We start from the raw sequence: 16454 nt of genomic DNA, 5'->3' as shown, positions 1-16454 counted from the left end.
TATTTCACAGGCATAGGAAACAATCTTTCCCTTCTTACTATATGTCAATGAAACACATTAGTAATTTAAGCCAGTTTCACTAGATAAAGTCCTCTCTGTGATCCTAGTATCCTGAGTTTGACTACCACATGTGATCATGGAGCACCTGACATGGGGAAGGAGAGGAATGCTGTAGCATTACCTTTTTACTTCTGTTTTGGGGAGGTGTTGGAGCAAATAAGACTTCTTGTGAAGTCCTCCAAAGCAAACTATGAGTCCAAATTAGCTTCCTTATCTAAGGACAACCACAAGGCATTCTATAGTTACATCCATAACCTAAAAGGAAAGGCCCAGATTTGTGTAGAACTGGTAGTTAATGATACCACATATACTGAGCCTGTGGACATAGCTAACCTGTTGGCTGACAGGTTCTGTGAAAACTTCACTTCCCTGTCCCCACCACACGTACTCCATGACATCCATAGCACCTTTCCCCTACCTTGTATCTCTGAAGAGCTGGTCATAAATGCCCTCTCAAAGGCCAAAACACAGCATCTATGGGACCTGATAACATCCCAGGCTGCGTCCTACATGGGCTCCAACATGACTTAGCTACACCATTGGGTACTCTTTTAAATCATAGTCTAAGCACCAGTTTTGTACCAGCTGAATGGAAAACAGCCACCGTTATTCCCTTGCACAAAGTTGGTGCTTCCAATGACAAGCCTTATTTGCAAGGCCATGGAGCGAATCATCATGAACCTTATCAGCAAAGATATAGGTAATCTCCAAACACTTTACCCTACTCAGTCTGGATTTGTCAAAGGGAGATCATGCCTGTTAAATCTGGTGGACTTCTTCGTGACAGTCACTAAAGCCCTGGACAAGGGGAAATCTGTGCATACAGCCTACCTGGCCTTAGCCAAGGTGTTCCACACTATTCCCCACTCAGGCATCATTGACAAACTCACCCAGCTAGGCATCAACCCTTATATCATTAGATGGGTCACTAACTGGCTCACTGATAGAAATCATATAGTGAAAATAGGGTAATCCACCTCCAACAGCAGACCTGTAACCAGTGGTGTTCCACACTGATCAGTCCTGGGACCTCTACTATTTGGAATTTATACCTACGAAGAACAAGCAAAAACTAAAGGTCTATGACTGACAACATTTTCTAATGACTGCAAACTGTGAGCCGTCGCAGACTCTCCAAATTATGTCAACATCCTACAAGAGGGTCTTACTCAAAGAAATGATTGGTGCCAAAGGCATGGCCTTAAAATCAATGCAAAAATGTATTACCATTCCTTTCCATAAAAGCGATATTTCTGCTAAATACCACATCAACAGCAACACCTTAAGTACGTACTTAGTAGTGACCTGTACACACAGGTTAATAGCAAACTTACCTTTGATCACCATGTCTCCACAGTGGTAAGAAGGGCATTCCATATTGTTCATCTCCTAAGTAAGGGCATTGCCTCCAGAAATAATAAGTTATAACCACCCTGTACTCTTCCCTCATTAGGCCAATAACTGAGTACAATGCCCCTTTTGGTATATACCTGTCTAAGCACCTGCAGCAACTGGAGAAACCACAAAGGTTTCTCACAAGGAAAATTCAAGGTCTTCAGCATCTCTCCTATGGGGATTGTCTGAAATAACTGTCACTTTATTCTGTTTCATACAGATTACTCAGAAGTTATCTCTGTCTTGCAAACAATGTAATCTCTGACCCTGTGTTCTTGCAAATGCTGCATGTCCATAAGTCAAATGGTAGGTTCATAGGTTCATAGGTTCATACTAGGCTATCTGCCCTAGGGCATTTATAAGCCTAGCCAGAGTGTGTTTGGCTTTCGCCACCCATTTTAAATTAATTTTGCTATGCCCTTTTTCGAGTTTAGTATACTGTGTTTCTGTCTAACAGTGACACAGAAGTGATACCCAGGGTAAACCTATGATCTCCCATCCACTCATCAAGATTCCTCTTGAAGAGAGTCAATGAGGGACTCTGCCTAACCTGAACTGGGATTTTATTCCAGAGTGAAGGGAGCCTCTGGGTTATGAATCTGTCCCTCCAGCATGTCATATTTCTTTCAGTGCTGAGGTTCAAGTCTCTCGAGGGCGTAGCTCAATGGGATTTAGATTTTCTGAGGTGCAGCATGTCCATTAATTCCGGGTTGGACATGGCTTTATACGTCAGGCACAGATTGCCTCTTCGCAGGCGGTATGCTACTGAGTAGAGCTGGAGTTTCTTTAACCGGGCAGCATATGGCATCTGTTTGAGCCCTTTGATCCTCTTGGTGAGGTACTTTTGGGGTCTTTCCAGTTGCTGCAGGTGTCTAGTAAGGTACATCCCAAAAGGGGCATTGTACTCAATTATGGGCCTGATGAGGGATGAGTAAAGAGGCATGATGACCTCCCCTGATCTAGATGTGAATCCCTTCATGATTAGGTGGGCTATATAAAATGTTTTTCTAACCACTTTGGCCACATGGTTGTCAAATGAGAGATTGCTATCAACTTGGGTCCCCAGGTCCCTAATTACTTCTTCTGTACTTAATGGATTACCACCTATGTGGTAATTTGTGTACACTTTGTTTTTGCCAAAGGGGATGACTATACACTTTTTGGCATTTAGCTTGAGGCCATGGCTCTGGCACCAGTTGTCTGTTTCTATGAGGCCCTTTTGGAGGATGCTTGTGTCGGATGGAGAGTCGATTATGGCGCCCAGTTTGCAGTCATCTGTGAACTTGGTCAGCCACAGTCCTTCCATGTTGGCCTGTACCTCCGAGAAATATATACTGAACAAGAGAGGTCCCAGAACTGAGCCTTGTGGGACGCCACTTGTAACTGGTTTGAAGTCTGACATGGCTCCAGCAATTCTAACCATGTGAGTTCTGTCCTTGAGCCAGTTTGCAACCCATCTAGTGACATAGGGGTTTATATTTAAGCTGGTGAGCTTATCTATAATGCCCAAGTGGGGTATTGTATCGAAGGCTTTTGCGAGGCCCAGGTAGGCTGTGTGGACCACCTTCCCCTCGTCAATGGCCTTGGTGACTGTTTCAAAGAAATCGACCAGGTTTAAGAGGCAGGATCTGCCCTTAACAAAGCCAAACTGGGTAGGATCCAGTGTCTGTAGGTCCTCAATATCTTTATTTATGAGGTCCATGATGATCCTTTCCATAGCTTTGCAGACCAAGCTAGTCAGGCTTATGGGGCGATAGTTTCCAGGATCCGTTGAGGCACCACCTTTGTGGAGAGGGACCACTGTTGCTGTACGCCACTCTTTGGGTACATATCCTGTAGTAAGGCTGAGATTGAACAGTAGTTTTATGTTTGGGTTTAGCTCTTCTTCAAGTTCATTTAGGATGCAGCCTGGGACACCGTCTGCTCCCATTGATGCTGTGTTTTTTGCTTTGGAGAGGGCGGCTCTTACCTGAGCATCTGAGATGTCAGGGGGGCAGCACTCTGCTGGGATAGATATTTGCCCTTTTGGTGGGGAGGGGGGAGAAGTTTGCACTGAACCTGTCAGCTAGGATGTTGGCAATGTATGTGGGTTTGGTGTATTTTTTGTCATTTTGGACTAATTCTGAGCATATCTGGGAATTCCCACCCAGGTTCCTAACATAACTAAAGAAAGCCTTGTGATTATCCTTAGTGTCCTGTGCAATTTTTCTCTCAAAGCTGGCCTTAGACGATTTTATGAGTGCCCGTAGTTTTTTGCTAATACTGATCAGAGATGCCTTCCCTTTTGGGATTTTGCTCTATCATGTAGTAGCTTCCTCCTTCTATTGTATAGTTTGTTTATGGCTGGGGTCCACCAGACAGGACGTCTGCCTTTGGAGGATTGGGTCTTGGTTTTATTTGGGATTGCATGATCCATGCATTCCTGAAGGTGTTCATAGAATGCGTTTATAAAGGATTCTGCAGTCTGGACCGTATTTTCCACAGGCCCGGGGACTTTGAAGGATTCCACCTCGGTTTTGAGGAGTGTGAAATTTGCTTTAGAGAAGTTTTTCACTGTGGTTTTCTGGGCAGGGGGTGGGGTCAGGATATGAATATCCAGTGAGATTAGTTTATGGTCTGATCTTACCAGTGAGGGATACACTTCTGGTCTGGAGCATAGAGTCACCATGTTGGTGATGATCAGGTCCAGTATATTTTCCCCTCTTGTGGGAGTGGTAACAAGTTGTTCCATAGCATCTGAGTTTATAAATTCTAGGAATCTTTGGGCTAGGGTGTTGGACCTAGAGTAATGCTCCCAGTCTATGTTTGGGTAGTTGAAGTCGCCCAATATAATGGTGTTTGGAGAGATCTTCATATTTTCCAGTGTTCTCAGGAAGGCCGAGTGGGGTTCCTGGGTTTGGGAGGGTGGTCTGTAGCAGGCTATAAACTGGAAGGCAGTTTTATCCACTGTTAGTTGCACATGGACAGTCTCTGATGCTTCATGCTGTGCCACCAACCTGGAGGTGTGGGTATCTTTGACAAATATTGATACTCCCCCTCCTTTTGTGGTTCGGTCTAAGTTTTGTGGCTGAAAAGCATGGTATGAGGTATAACCTGGTAGTGCTGGGGTGCTCTTGGGAGCCTTGAACCAGGTTTCTGTTACTGCACAGATATCGATGTTCTCCATGCTAAGGAGAGTTTCGAGTGCATGCATCTTGAGGTTTAGACTTCTGGCGTTGAGTAGCATTACTCTTAGTTTCTTATCCCTTGTGATACCTATGGAGGTGGGTTTGTCTTTTGAGCCTTGCCTAAAAAAGGCACTATGGGGGGTAGCAAGAGCCTTTGCCAATATCTGAAAGCCCAGGGGTGACAGGTGCAAGCCGTCCCTAGTGAAGCATCATGGCTTGTCAAGCATGTCATCCCAGGCTGACAGGCATTGGATCCCCTTTGAATGACACCAATACTTAAGCCAATTGTTGAAATTGATCATCTTGTCTTCATATTGTGTCATCATTCTTGGTGAGAGTAAGATGCTACTCAAGGTCAGGGTCATACCGGCCTGGGCTACATGCTCAGAGAGCTCCTCTATGTCTCTTTTCATGTAGTCCAGGGAGGTACATCTCAGGTCATTCACACCAGCATGGACAATGACTGAGTCATATTTGTACTTGCCTTGGAGTGACCAGAGTGCTTGTGTTATGTGGCGGATCCTAGCGCCCGACAGGCAGCTCACAGTGACCTTCTCCTTGTTCAGGCTGGTGAGCGGGACGTCAGTGTGCCTAACGATAGAGTCACCTATTACAAGTGTATCAGGTGTGTTGTTTAGCCTTAAGGGCTGTGACTGTTCGGCACACTGGCTTTGTGAGCTATGTGTTGCACGTGTTTTGTTTTGGGGTAGCGGTTGCTTGGGTGTCTGCTTTGGAGGTCTCTGCTGCTTAGGCAGATTTTTATTTAGAGCCTCCGAGTATGTTTTTGTGTGTTTATGTGTTTGGTTTGCTGTCATGGTTGGTCTATGTGAGACTGGAATTGTAGTGAGTGTGGTTTCCTTCTCCTCCTGACTGGTTATGCCAGTACTGAGTTGAGAGAGCTTAGCCACCAGTTTGGCTATATGGTTGCATCTCTCACATGTGTTGGAATTTGTTGGGAGGAGGAGAGGGTTGTCTGTGTACATGAGGCAGTTGTAACATTGCATCAAGATTCCCAGATTCACCAGCTGGACTGGAGAGGAGATTGACAACTGACCTCTGGACATGCTAGAATAGTATTGGGAATTCCTTTATAATTGAAAAAAGGGCCAATGGGGAACAAGGTACTCAAGGGGAGTTTGTGAGGGTGTAGTGCTTTTAATTTTTTAGTGCTGACTTATATAATTGCTTTAGTGAGCAAGTGCCAGGTAACTTAAATGCAATGTGTTACAGGTAACTTAAATGGAAAATGACAAACAGTAACTTTCTTTCAAGTGAAACAAGGAAATAAGTACAGTAAGCAATGCAGATATCACTAGGGATCCACAGAAGCACTGAAAAGCCGTGTTTTAGGTGGAATTAGCATTTCAGGGAAATGCAAACAAACAACAAGCATACAAACAAAGCTAGATTCAGCAGGCCTGGGTCTAGTCTATGCTACAGCAAACAAGGTGTACCAATTTTAGTAAGAAACAGTTCAAATATGCAGGCACTATAAGTATAAGGTACACAGGTTACTCACTCTAAATACCTTAATCTGGTATGTGACATTAATAAAATCTGCTGGAGGGACAGATTTGTCTCCCAGAGGTTACCACACCATTGGAACAAACTCCCACTTCATGTCAAACACAGCATCTCATTGGCCCGCTTCAAACACAATTTGGACAATTGGATGGGTGACCATAAATTCACCCTGGGGCATCCACCTGTGTCCCTCTTGGACAGGGGCAATAGGCCCTGATTGTGGAACTAAGGGTACAAACTTAGCCAGGCTTGTAAGGGTCCTAGGGCCATTAGCCTAGTAATGTCCTATGATCCTATTATGAGTTTGTGAATCCATGTGTCAGCCAGTTAATCTGTACTCATTTTGTTAGTGCTACAAATCTGTTTTAAGTGATATAATGGACTTAGCACACAGTTTACAGCCCACCTGCATGTCGGATAAAGGTATTTAGCAAAAGGTCCACTCAGTTTACGTTAAAATCAATGGAAACTATTTCACAGTAAAAGGTAGTCCACAAATAAAATGGGTATCATGTCATGCCATTCACAATCTATGCATTACTACATGTATACATATTAAGACATGTCAGTGATGTTTACCCATGCATTACTACATGTACACATATTAAGACATGTCAGTGATGTTTACCCATGCATTACTACATGTATACATATTAAGACATGTCAGTGATGTTTACCCATGCATTACTACATGTATACATATTAAGACCTGTCAGTGATGTTTACCCATGCATTACTACATGTATACATATTAAGACATGTCAGTGATGTTTACCCATGCATTACCATCTACTACTGTAGTACATTTTGGTTCTAGTACACGCCGGTTACATCTCCAGTTAATTCACTGTCATCTCAAGTATATCAGCTTAAATTCTGAGTCAATAAAAACCTGATGAGAGTGAGATTCAAGGGTGATCATCATATTTCAGCTACATAGTAATAAAAAAGTGAGCCGAAATCCTCAAACTAAACATAGATATGAATGTAACATAACTAATCATCCACCACAGCCTGTCCCAGAACAGGTCGGTTTGTAAAATTACATTCACTTTCAAAAAGCAATTTGCACCTTACAAATTTTAGACAATGTAAGAATCATCCCAAGAACTGCTGAGCACAGCTACTGAAACAACATAATACAGTAAAACAGACACTTCATTTTAAGAATTGCTTAACTTCGTTCTCATCTAATTTTGAAATTTGAAACCAAACAGAATGTACAAGCCTTAATCAGTATGGCTATAATGAATGCCGTTTTTGTAAAGGTTAAGTCCCATATTTCAACATACAAGCAGAAAACAGGGACGTACTCCAGTGCTAAGAGACTGCTTCCGGTCTACCCACAGACAAAACAAATTCTGACACAGTCTACACAAGGGCTGTACTTAAACTGGAATACCAGCATTCATGAATTCATGCATGGATAATCAAGTTCACAAAAGCCTGGGCACAAAAAGTGTGCAGATGAACTGCTACTATTAACAATTAATGAAACGGCAGACACACACACACACACACACACACACACACACACACACACACACACACACACACACACACACACACACACACACACACACACACACATACACACACACACACACACACAAAACTACACATATGTATATATATATATATATATATATATATATATATATATATATATATATATGTGTATATATATATATATATATATATATATATATATATACACACACACACACACACACACACACACACACACACACACACACACACACACACATACAAGGCCTTCTATAGTTATGTAAAGAATCTCCATGGCAATACCCAGATTTACTCTGAGCTACTTCACAATGGTACCTTCTATAACGAGCCAACAGATATTGCCAATATACTGTCCAACAGATTCAGTGCTAACTTTACCCCTCTCTCCCCTCCCAAAGGACCAGTCACTAGATTGCCAGGTACCCAGTATTACTGCTGCACAGGTTAAGACAGCACTGTCCAAGGCCAAGAATACAGCTTCTGTGAGACCTAACAATATCCCTGGCTGTGTTCTACATGAACTACAGAGTGAACTGGCACTTCATCTGTGTGCCCTGTTCAATCACAGCCTCACCTCAGGCTTTGTCCCTACTTAATGGCTCACTGCTTCAGTCATCCCTCTCCACAAAGGAGGAACGACTACAGACCTTGGGAACTATTGCCCCATTAGCCTAATGAGTCTGATATGCAAAGCTATGGAATGCATCATCATGGACCTAATAAACAAGGATATAGGGAATCTCCAAACTCTGAATCCCACACAGTTTGGTTTTGTGAAGGGCAGATCATGCCTGCTCAACTTGGTCAACTTCTTTGAGTCAGTCACCAGAGCTCTGGATGAAGGCAAGGTGGTTCATAGAGCCTACCTTGATTTGGCCAAGGTCTTGGATACCATTCCCCACTCAGGAATTATAGAAAAACTCACTAAGCTAGACATCAACCCCTATATCACTAGGTGGGTTGCAAACTGGCTCACAGATAGAACCCACAGTGTGAAAGTAGCTGACTCTAAGTCAGACTGCAGAACAGTCATGAGTGGAGTCCCACAGGGTCAGTCCTGGGTACTCTCCTGTTTGGTATATACTTCTCTGATACCTGGCCAACACGAAGGGACTCTGGCTGACAAAGTTTGCAGATGGTTTTAGGTTGGGAGCTATTATTAACTCCCCAAGTGATGTTGACATGCTACAGAAGGGCCTCACTGAGACCAACGACTGGTGTCAGAACCATGGCCTTAAGCTCAATGCCAAAAAAGGTGTCGTCATCCCCTTTGGGAAAAACCCGGTTCCCATGAATTACCATATCAATGGTAGTCCACTGAACACAGAAGGCATTATAAGAGATCTGGGAACACAGGTTGACAGCAACCTCTCTTTCGACCACCACATTGCCACTGTGGTCGAAGGTCCTTCTATGTGGCGCATCTTGTTACTAAGGGTTTTGCATCCAGGAAAAAAGAGTTCACTGTCTCTCTCTACTCTTCCCTCATTAGGCCAATCATTGAGTACAATGCCCCATCTTGCATGTACCACACTAAACACCTGCAACAACTGGAGAGGCCGCAAAAGTACCTCACAAAGAGGATTCTAGGCCTTAAACACTTGTCCTATATGGACAGACTTAAAAAACAACAACTATTCTCTGTCTCATATCACCTACTTAGAGGCGATCTCTGCTTGACTTGCAAAGCCATGTCTGACCCAACTCTGTTATAAATGCTACATCTAAAGAAATCCCAATCCCTCCACACCACACGTTCCAGAGACCTCATCCTCATTACCACAATCAACAGAACATGCTGGAGGGACAGGTTCATAACCCAGAGACTGGCCATGCTATGGAATAGACTTCCCATACATGTCAAACAGAGCATGTCACTGGCCCTCTTCAAGAGAAATCTTGATGAGTGGATGGAAAATAGAAAATTCACCCCGGGGATCACTCTAGTGTCTCTACTTGACAGAGACACTGGGAACTAAAGTTGGGTGGCATGATGCCAGGGTAATCCTATGAGCTAGGTTTGTAAAGGCTCCAAGGCCATTAGCCTAGTACACACCTATGAACCCTATGAACCTATATATATATATATATCTGCTGATGTTCCAGTTGCTGCATATGTCTGGTCAGGTACATACTGAAGGAGGCATAATATTCTATGATGGGTCTGATGAGGGCTGATTACAGTTATATGATGACCTCTCTGGACCTAGATGTTATGCCCTTGCTTATACGTCTAGCAACATAGAAGGATTTTCTTACTACCCTGGACACATGCTGGTCAAAGGATAGGTTACTATCTACATGCGTTCCCAGATCCCTTACTAATGAGTCAACTTTTTGGGATGTTTTACCGATGATGTAGTCCAAAAAGTACTATAATGCATTTCTTGGAATTGAATTTTAAGCCATGTCTTTGGCACCAAGTGTTTGTTTGTGTTAGACCTTCTTGAAGAGTGTTCTCATTTTGGGGGGATTCAATTAATGCTCCCAGTTTGCAATCATCTGCAAGTTTGGGCAACCAAAGGACTTTGACACTAGCTTTGACATTTGAGAAGTAGATGCAAAAGAGGAGTGGGCCTAGCACAGAGCTCTGGTGGACGTCAGTGGTGACCAGCCTCTTTGTGGAGGTGGCCTCACAGATCCTAACCTCCTGGATCCTATCAGTGTGTCAGCTAGCTATTCAGTGTGTTATAAAGGGGTTTATGCCTAGTTCCATAAGTTTATTGATAATGCATGAATGGGATATTGTATCAAATACTTTAGCCAGATCTGGTTTTCTCTTCATTCATTGCCTTAGTGACCTTTTGAAAGAAGCCCACCAGATTCAGTAAGTATAACCTTCCTTTGACAAAGCCAGACTGGGATGGATAAAGTGTCTGGAGGTTTCCTATGTCCTTTTTGAAAATTTCCATGACAAATTTTTCCATGGCTTTACAAACAAGACTAGTCAGACTAATGGGTCTGTAGTTTCCAGAATCTGTTGAAGGCACTTATTTATTTAATGACTAATTTAATTTTCTGTTTTTTTGCTGTGTTTGTGTGTGTGTGTTGTGTAGACATACACCAGCCCTGTACCCTTTTCTGCTGTTCTTTAGGTTTGCTTCCCACAATACTGCCCTCTTACTTTTTCCATCCTTGAATACCTTTTATTGGGTTATGGTACCAATTGTGCTTTTTGATGTTGTCACAATCCCTGTCTTCCTGACTCAGTAAGTAGGCTAATAAGTGGCTTCTGTTTGCCAGCTTGTAGATCGGAACAGTATGCTTTGATCATCCTTCAGGTCGGCCCCCCTCCCTGAACTTCCTGCGTCAGTCTTTAGTTCAGACCTTTCATTTGATACTTTTCCGCCAGATACCAAAGCAAATAAAAACATGTAAGCAAAATTTAGGTGCATACATTTTACATTGCAAAATGTAACAAGTCTTTGTTATGGTTAACTCCTCCTCTTTGATCAGCTGATGCTTTATACATACTGAGGAAGGCTTTGGTAGCCAAAACCGGTCTGGTTTTTTTTTGTACCTTGTCTCCTATATGCCATAAATAAATTGGATAATTTACACCACATTGTGCTGGCCTGTGTTTCTTACATGGATTGAATATTTTTGGGCTATTGCACTTGTTGTACCTGTGAAGGCTTGGTTCTTTACTTTATCTTTGCTTTATACACATTCCCATCATGCAATCATTTAGTTAGCCCTATGCTTATGTGTCTGGTGTTCAGCTACACTCAGACTGGGATTTCAAAGAACCTGACTAAAGTCTGGATTTTCACTGTAGTGAGGTTTCATGTATCTACTAGTCCAGTCCAGTACCTTAGAGAAAAATGAATATTGTGTTCATAGTGAGACAGCTAAACTGTACCACCAACAAATTGCCTCCTCACAGTCCAGATACTGGTGCATATATAAAATGTACCGTAAGATAATACAATATTATTTTTGTAAAAAAATTTTAACATTAATACTTAATCACAAAATGAATTCTGAGTAAAACATGAAACATGCACTATAGACAATGGAAATACTAACATGTAGCAACTATTTACATATTTTTACAAAGTGACTAATGTGTGAGTGTTCTTCATTTTCAGGAATCATGATATGACTATTTCTTGATACAGAGGTACTTGGATCAGAAAAAAAAAACTAAATACAGTTAAATTAATCATGATGACAGTACAGCACAACAAATTTCTAGACAGTGATTGTAACCTAAATATAACATACCTCAGATCATAAAAAATGTACTGTACTGTGACATTAATGAACATTTTCTACTTCTTTTGTTAACATCAGGTGTAATTTAAAAGCTGGGTGTTAACGTAAATGTACTGAGTTATTTCAACACACTGTTTCCAAAGCTAATCCTGTACATATTTTAAAATTTAAAACTTTCAAAATAAATCTTTTTTAGCAGTTCTAGCATACTGAATCTTTTAAATATGTAAATAAAGGTTCATGTTTATGTTTTCCTTCAGTTTCCAATGACAATTCTGAATAGCTAAAATAGAAACCTGGATAGTATGTGCCATCTGTGGTTTTCTGTGAACGCCACCAAAATCAGTTTATAAAGTAAATAGTTTGATCAGAACAGTGATATAGATACACCTATTACGTTACATTTGCTTGGTGAGAGAATATGGCATCAAGCCCCTCTACATTGTCCTTTAAAATGCCTTAATATTATATAGCCAGAGAGTATTAATGCCAAACTTAAGTCCCTCAACCTGAAACTTAGTGTTTTTTTTCCCTCAGCAAGTTAAAAAAATTTATTTTTTGCCAAACTTCTCTGAAGTATATGTAATGCTATAGCAAGTTATTCCAAGTACCTTTGCAGCACTGAAAAACTACGGGAAATAACTATGATGAAACTATATATACATGCAAGTGTTACTGCAGTTGTCTTTTATATCTGACTATATCTATCTGTATCTATCTAAATCTACCTATCCATCTAGCTATTATATAAGCCGCAGTGGTGCAGCGGTAGCGTTGTCACCTCACAGCAAGAGGTTCTCCCGTTCGATTCTCGGCTAGAGCACCTTCTGTGTGGAGTCTGCATGTCCTCCCTGTGGTCAAGTGGCATTTAAAAGACATGCGTAAATGGGCGTGCCTTCGTTGAAGGTTGGGCATCAAGCTGGCACCTCGGCACTGTAAAAATCTACTGCCAATCATTAGCGGACCGGAGTTCCGCTGTGGCAACCCCTAACCGGGAAAAGCCGAAAGAAGGACAACATGTAGCTATTACATATCTACATATTTACTGAAAGTGAGACAGACAAATAGACTGAGACAGATTTGTCAGCAACAGGTACATTAATAACATATTGTAGGTATACAGGATAGGATGTAGTATCTTTCCATGTGGAATTACATATCTCCAAACTTCAAATACAGTGCATATTATATTTATAGGAAATGGTCTATGAAATATAAAACAATTTCACACCTAATTAAACAATACTTTCATCTACAGTGAGGTGAGAACTAGTTTCTTTATATTTCATAAGCTAAAACAACAGTGCGCCAGAATTCTTCTGCAATTAACAGAATTTGTAGATATACTTTTTAAGACATTCACATGCAAACCTAAAGCAATAGAATGACTGCAGTTTGGGTAATGGGTCCTATTTTACTGATCACTGTAGCAGCAAGGCTAACAATCATATTCTAGGGTGGAGCTGTTTCATAAGATTATTCCTTGTTCCCATCACTAGCCTATTCACCAGTTTGCACAATCATCTGTGTCCAGTTGCATTGTTTTGTTTACAGTATTTATCCACAATATACAACTGCACAAAGAAAGCTGGTCACAGCAGTTTGAACACCTACCTTATAGAGTTTGCTTTCATACAGCATGCCACCTGTTCTGCAGAAAGGCGAAACGTGGAGAATTCCTGCTCAGTTTGTAATCCAGTTACAGAATCAGTTTGTTTCTGATAATGTTGCTGCACTCTGTCCCTGTGAAATGACAAGAGAAAAAAAGAGAGCTGTTTTCAGCAGCCAATCACATGTGACTTGGACCTCCCATGCCTCACGGTGTGATTAACACAAGCTTTTGTACCAATACAATAGGGGTTAAACATTTCCCTGTATTTTTCTTTTCCTTTCTTCTCTTTTGCAGGCAAGCAAAATCTACAAAGCTGTTTAGTGTTCTTAGTGGCAATGCACTCTGAAATGGCAGATGATGTAGTTTTTATCTGTATTTAATGCAATAAAAATAATGTAACATAATATTAGCTACTTCTTTGGTATAGAGACAGATATTTGAAACTTTGTATGTTTCAGTAACTAGAATACTGTCAGTAATGGGTGTGTGCGTGTGTATCCATCTTCGTGTCAGTGTACCGTGTCCAAACAGCACAAAAGCAGTTCTCCATGTCAAGCAGAAACAACATCCTTCACTACTGTTAGGCTTCATTTTGCACTGTTTTGACAGAACATCTTTAAACCTCACCCAGAAAACAAAAGCCAACCATATGCCAGATAAATTTGCTGATGTGTTGTATGCGTAGCACCTCTGAGATGATACATTATACTTTGCAGTTCAGTGCATGCTTTTTTAAATAATTCATTTTAATTTATCATTTTTATTGTGTCCATGTACACATAAAATCTAAAGGAACTTAATTGCTGTATAAAAAATAATCAGGAACTCACATCAACATCTGTTAGGCATGGCAATAGTTTTGCAACAATAGCAGGTTCTGTGCTCTTGAATCCTTTTCAACTTATTCTCAAGGCCTCCTCAGAATAATGCTGTCCCTCACAAAAGTGCAAATAGCATGTAAGATTATCTCCATCAAAGCAAACTGCCACTCAGGATTGACAGCCTACACAAGGCCGCATGACCTCCCATTATACTGTAAAAATGTGCACACACAAGATTATTAACCCTCAATTTGAAGAATGGAAGTGGGCTCATGGCAGTGAAAAGAAAGGAAAAACTGAAAGAAAACCACTGCAGGGCTGGCTTGGAATACTTTGTACGTACCTACAGCTGTTGAGCTACTTGATAAAAGAGAAAAGAAATAACCCCACAAAACATGGCATTTTGAATTTATTTATATGACTTATAAGCAGCCATCACAAAACCTTTGCACACACTCATTAAATGGGGCATCACAGACAGTAGCTAGATTCATGCCAACTTAATATAATCTACAAATAGTTTAGACATATTGGTATAAAATAGCCATTTTGCTGTCATTATTTGGAAAAAATGTTATAGGCCATGCTGACTGGGGCACTAGCCTAAAGAATATGGATGAGTTTTCTGTTGTGTTGGAGAATAGCATATATTGGGGGTATTTTTTTTTTCTGAAACACGACTGCTCAAATCAGAGAAATCTGGGCACAGTGGATTTGTACACTAAATGTAGTTTTACCACTCGGAAATAAACAACAAAAGAAGAAAGACATTTTTATGAAAATGTATTTTTTTATTTTTTATTTTATTGTCATTTGTTAACCGGGTTAGTCCAACTGGGCTTTTGGCCCATTTTCAGTGGAGACCCGAGGAGAAAAGCTCCAGAAAATTGTATAATAGTACATTGATTGCATGCAGAAGTATAGTACTAACATAGCTGATGGATTTACAAAGCTGTTAATAATAACGAAGTTGAGTACAAACAATAACAAAGTTGAGTACAGAAAAGAACAAGTACAAAGCTGTTAATACATAAAATACATAAAGTTCTATCATCAAAATTTTTTTTTTTTTTTTTTTTTTAGAGAATGGTGTGTAGAAAAGTGTGAGACAGGAGAGGGAGACTAGGTGGGTTCATGACAGGAGCAAGTCTTAGAGTTAAGTAGAAACATTTTTAGTTCATTTTTAAACTGGGTGTAGTGGGTAATGGACCGTAGGCTAAGGGGGAGTTTGTTCCAGGCATTGGTGACAGTATGTTTATAGAGTATATTTTCCCAATAGATTTGTTTGGTTGATATATGTCTAGTAGCTGTTGGTTCAATGTACGGAGGGTCCGGGATGGAGTATAGGTGGAGACTAAGGGTAAGAGAGATGGACAGAAAGAGGGTTTGTAGAGAACAGTGTAGTATTTGAAATTGAGATAGAAGCAGTTGTTGGGGGAGTTCTAGCCATTGGAGAGAGCTTAATGCAATACAATGGGGTGTGTTGCATGGCGAGTTGGTGATGAATCTAGCTATTTTGTGATAGGTTTGTTGGAGTTTATTCAGGGTGGTGACTTGAATGCTGGTGAGAATGGGGCCAGTGTAAAGGAGAGAGGGGAGGAGCAGTGCCTGTCCAATTGTCAGTCTAGCCTCTGGGGTGAGAATAGGGGCGGCGTAAAGGAGGGAGGGGAGGAGCAGTGCCTGTCCAAGTGTCAGTCTAGCCATTAGGGTGAGAAATTGTTTGTTTCTATAAAGTAGACCTAGTTTTTGATGTGTTTTCTTTACGCATTGGAGTAAGTGGAGGCTGAACTGAAGTTTGTCATCTACTATGACCCCAAGTAGTTTTGTATGGGTATCAGGTTGAATAGTTGTGTTGTTTGAGGATTTGATGAAAAATGATGATTTAGGATGAGCAAGCAATCGGGAAAGGAAGAGCAGGAGCTTAGTCTTTTTGGGGTTTAGAATCAATCGGTTGTCAGATAGCCATTGCTCAGTGGAAAGGAAGGCGTGTTGGGTTAAGGTATGGAGCTTGGAGATGTTGTTGGAGATAGATATAAGTGTGAAGTCATCAGCATATTGTATGAGGGAAGACTCTTTGCAGGAGGTAGACAGGTCACTGGTGAATATATTATACAGAAGGGGACCTAA

At 41.1% G+C, this 16454-nt stretch overlaps 1 protein-coding gene across 16 annotated transcripts in view; it reads right to left on the bottom strand.

Moving 5' to 3' along the window:
- Positions 1-16454, bottom strand: part of NRCAM (neuronal cell adhesion molecule) — a 1614235-nt gene that overhangs the window by 770951 nt on the left and 826830 nt on the right. For all 16 annotated transcript variants that reach the window (XM_044087425.1, XM_044087435.1, XM_044087431.1 and 13 more), the window contains one exon: positions 13509-13637. The gene's annotated coding sequence lies outside the window, so the exon portion shown is untranslated. The remainder of the gene's footprint in view (positions 1-13508; positions 13638-16454) is intronic.

The sequence above is a fragment of the Protopterus annectens genome, chromosome 11.part0, assembly GCF_019279795.1.
Source record: "Protopterus annectens isolate FY-2018-M chromosome 11.part0, PAN1.0, whole genome shotgun sequence".
In the NCBI taxonomy this organism is placed as follows: domain Eukaryota; kingdom Metazoa; phylum Chordata; order Ceratodontiformes; family Protopteridae; genus Protopterus; species Protopterus annectens.
Note: the sequence above shows the minus strand (reverse complement) of the source record. Positions and strands in the feature narration are given on the sequence as shown.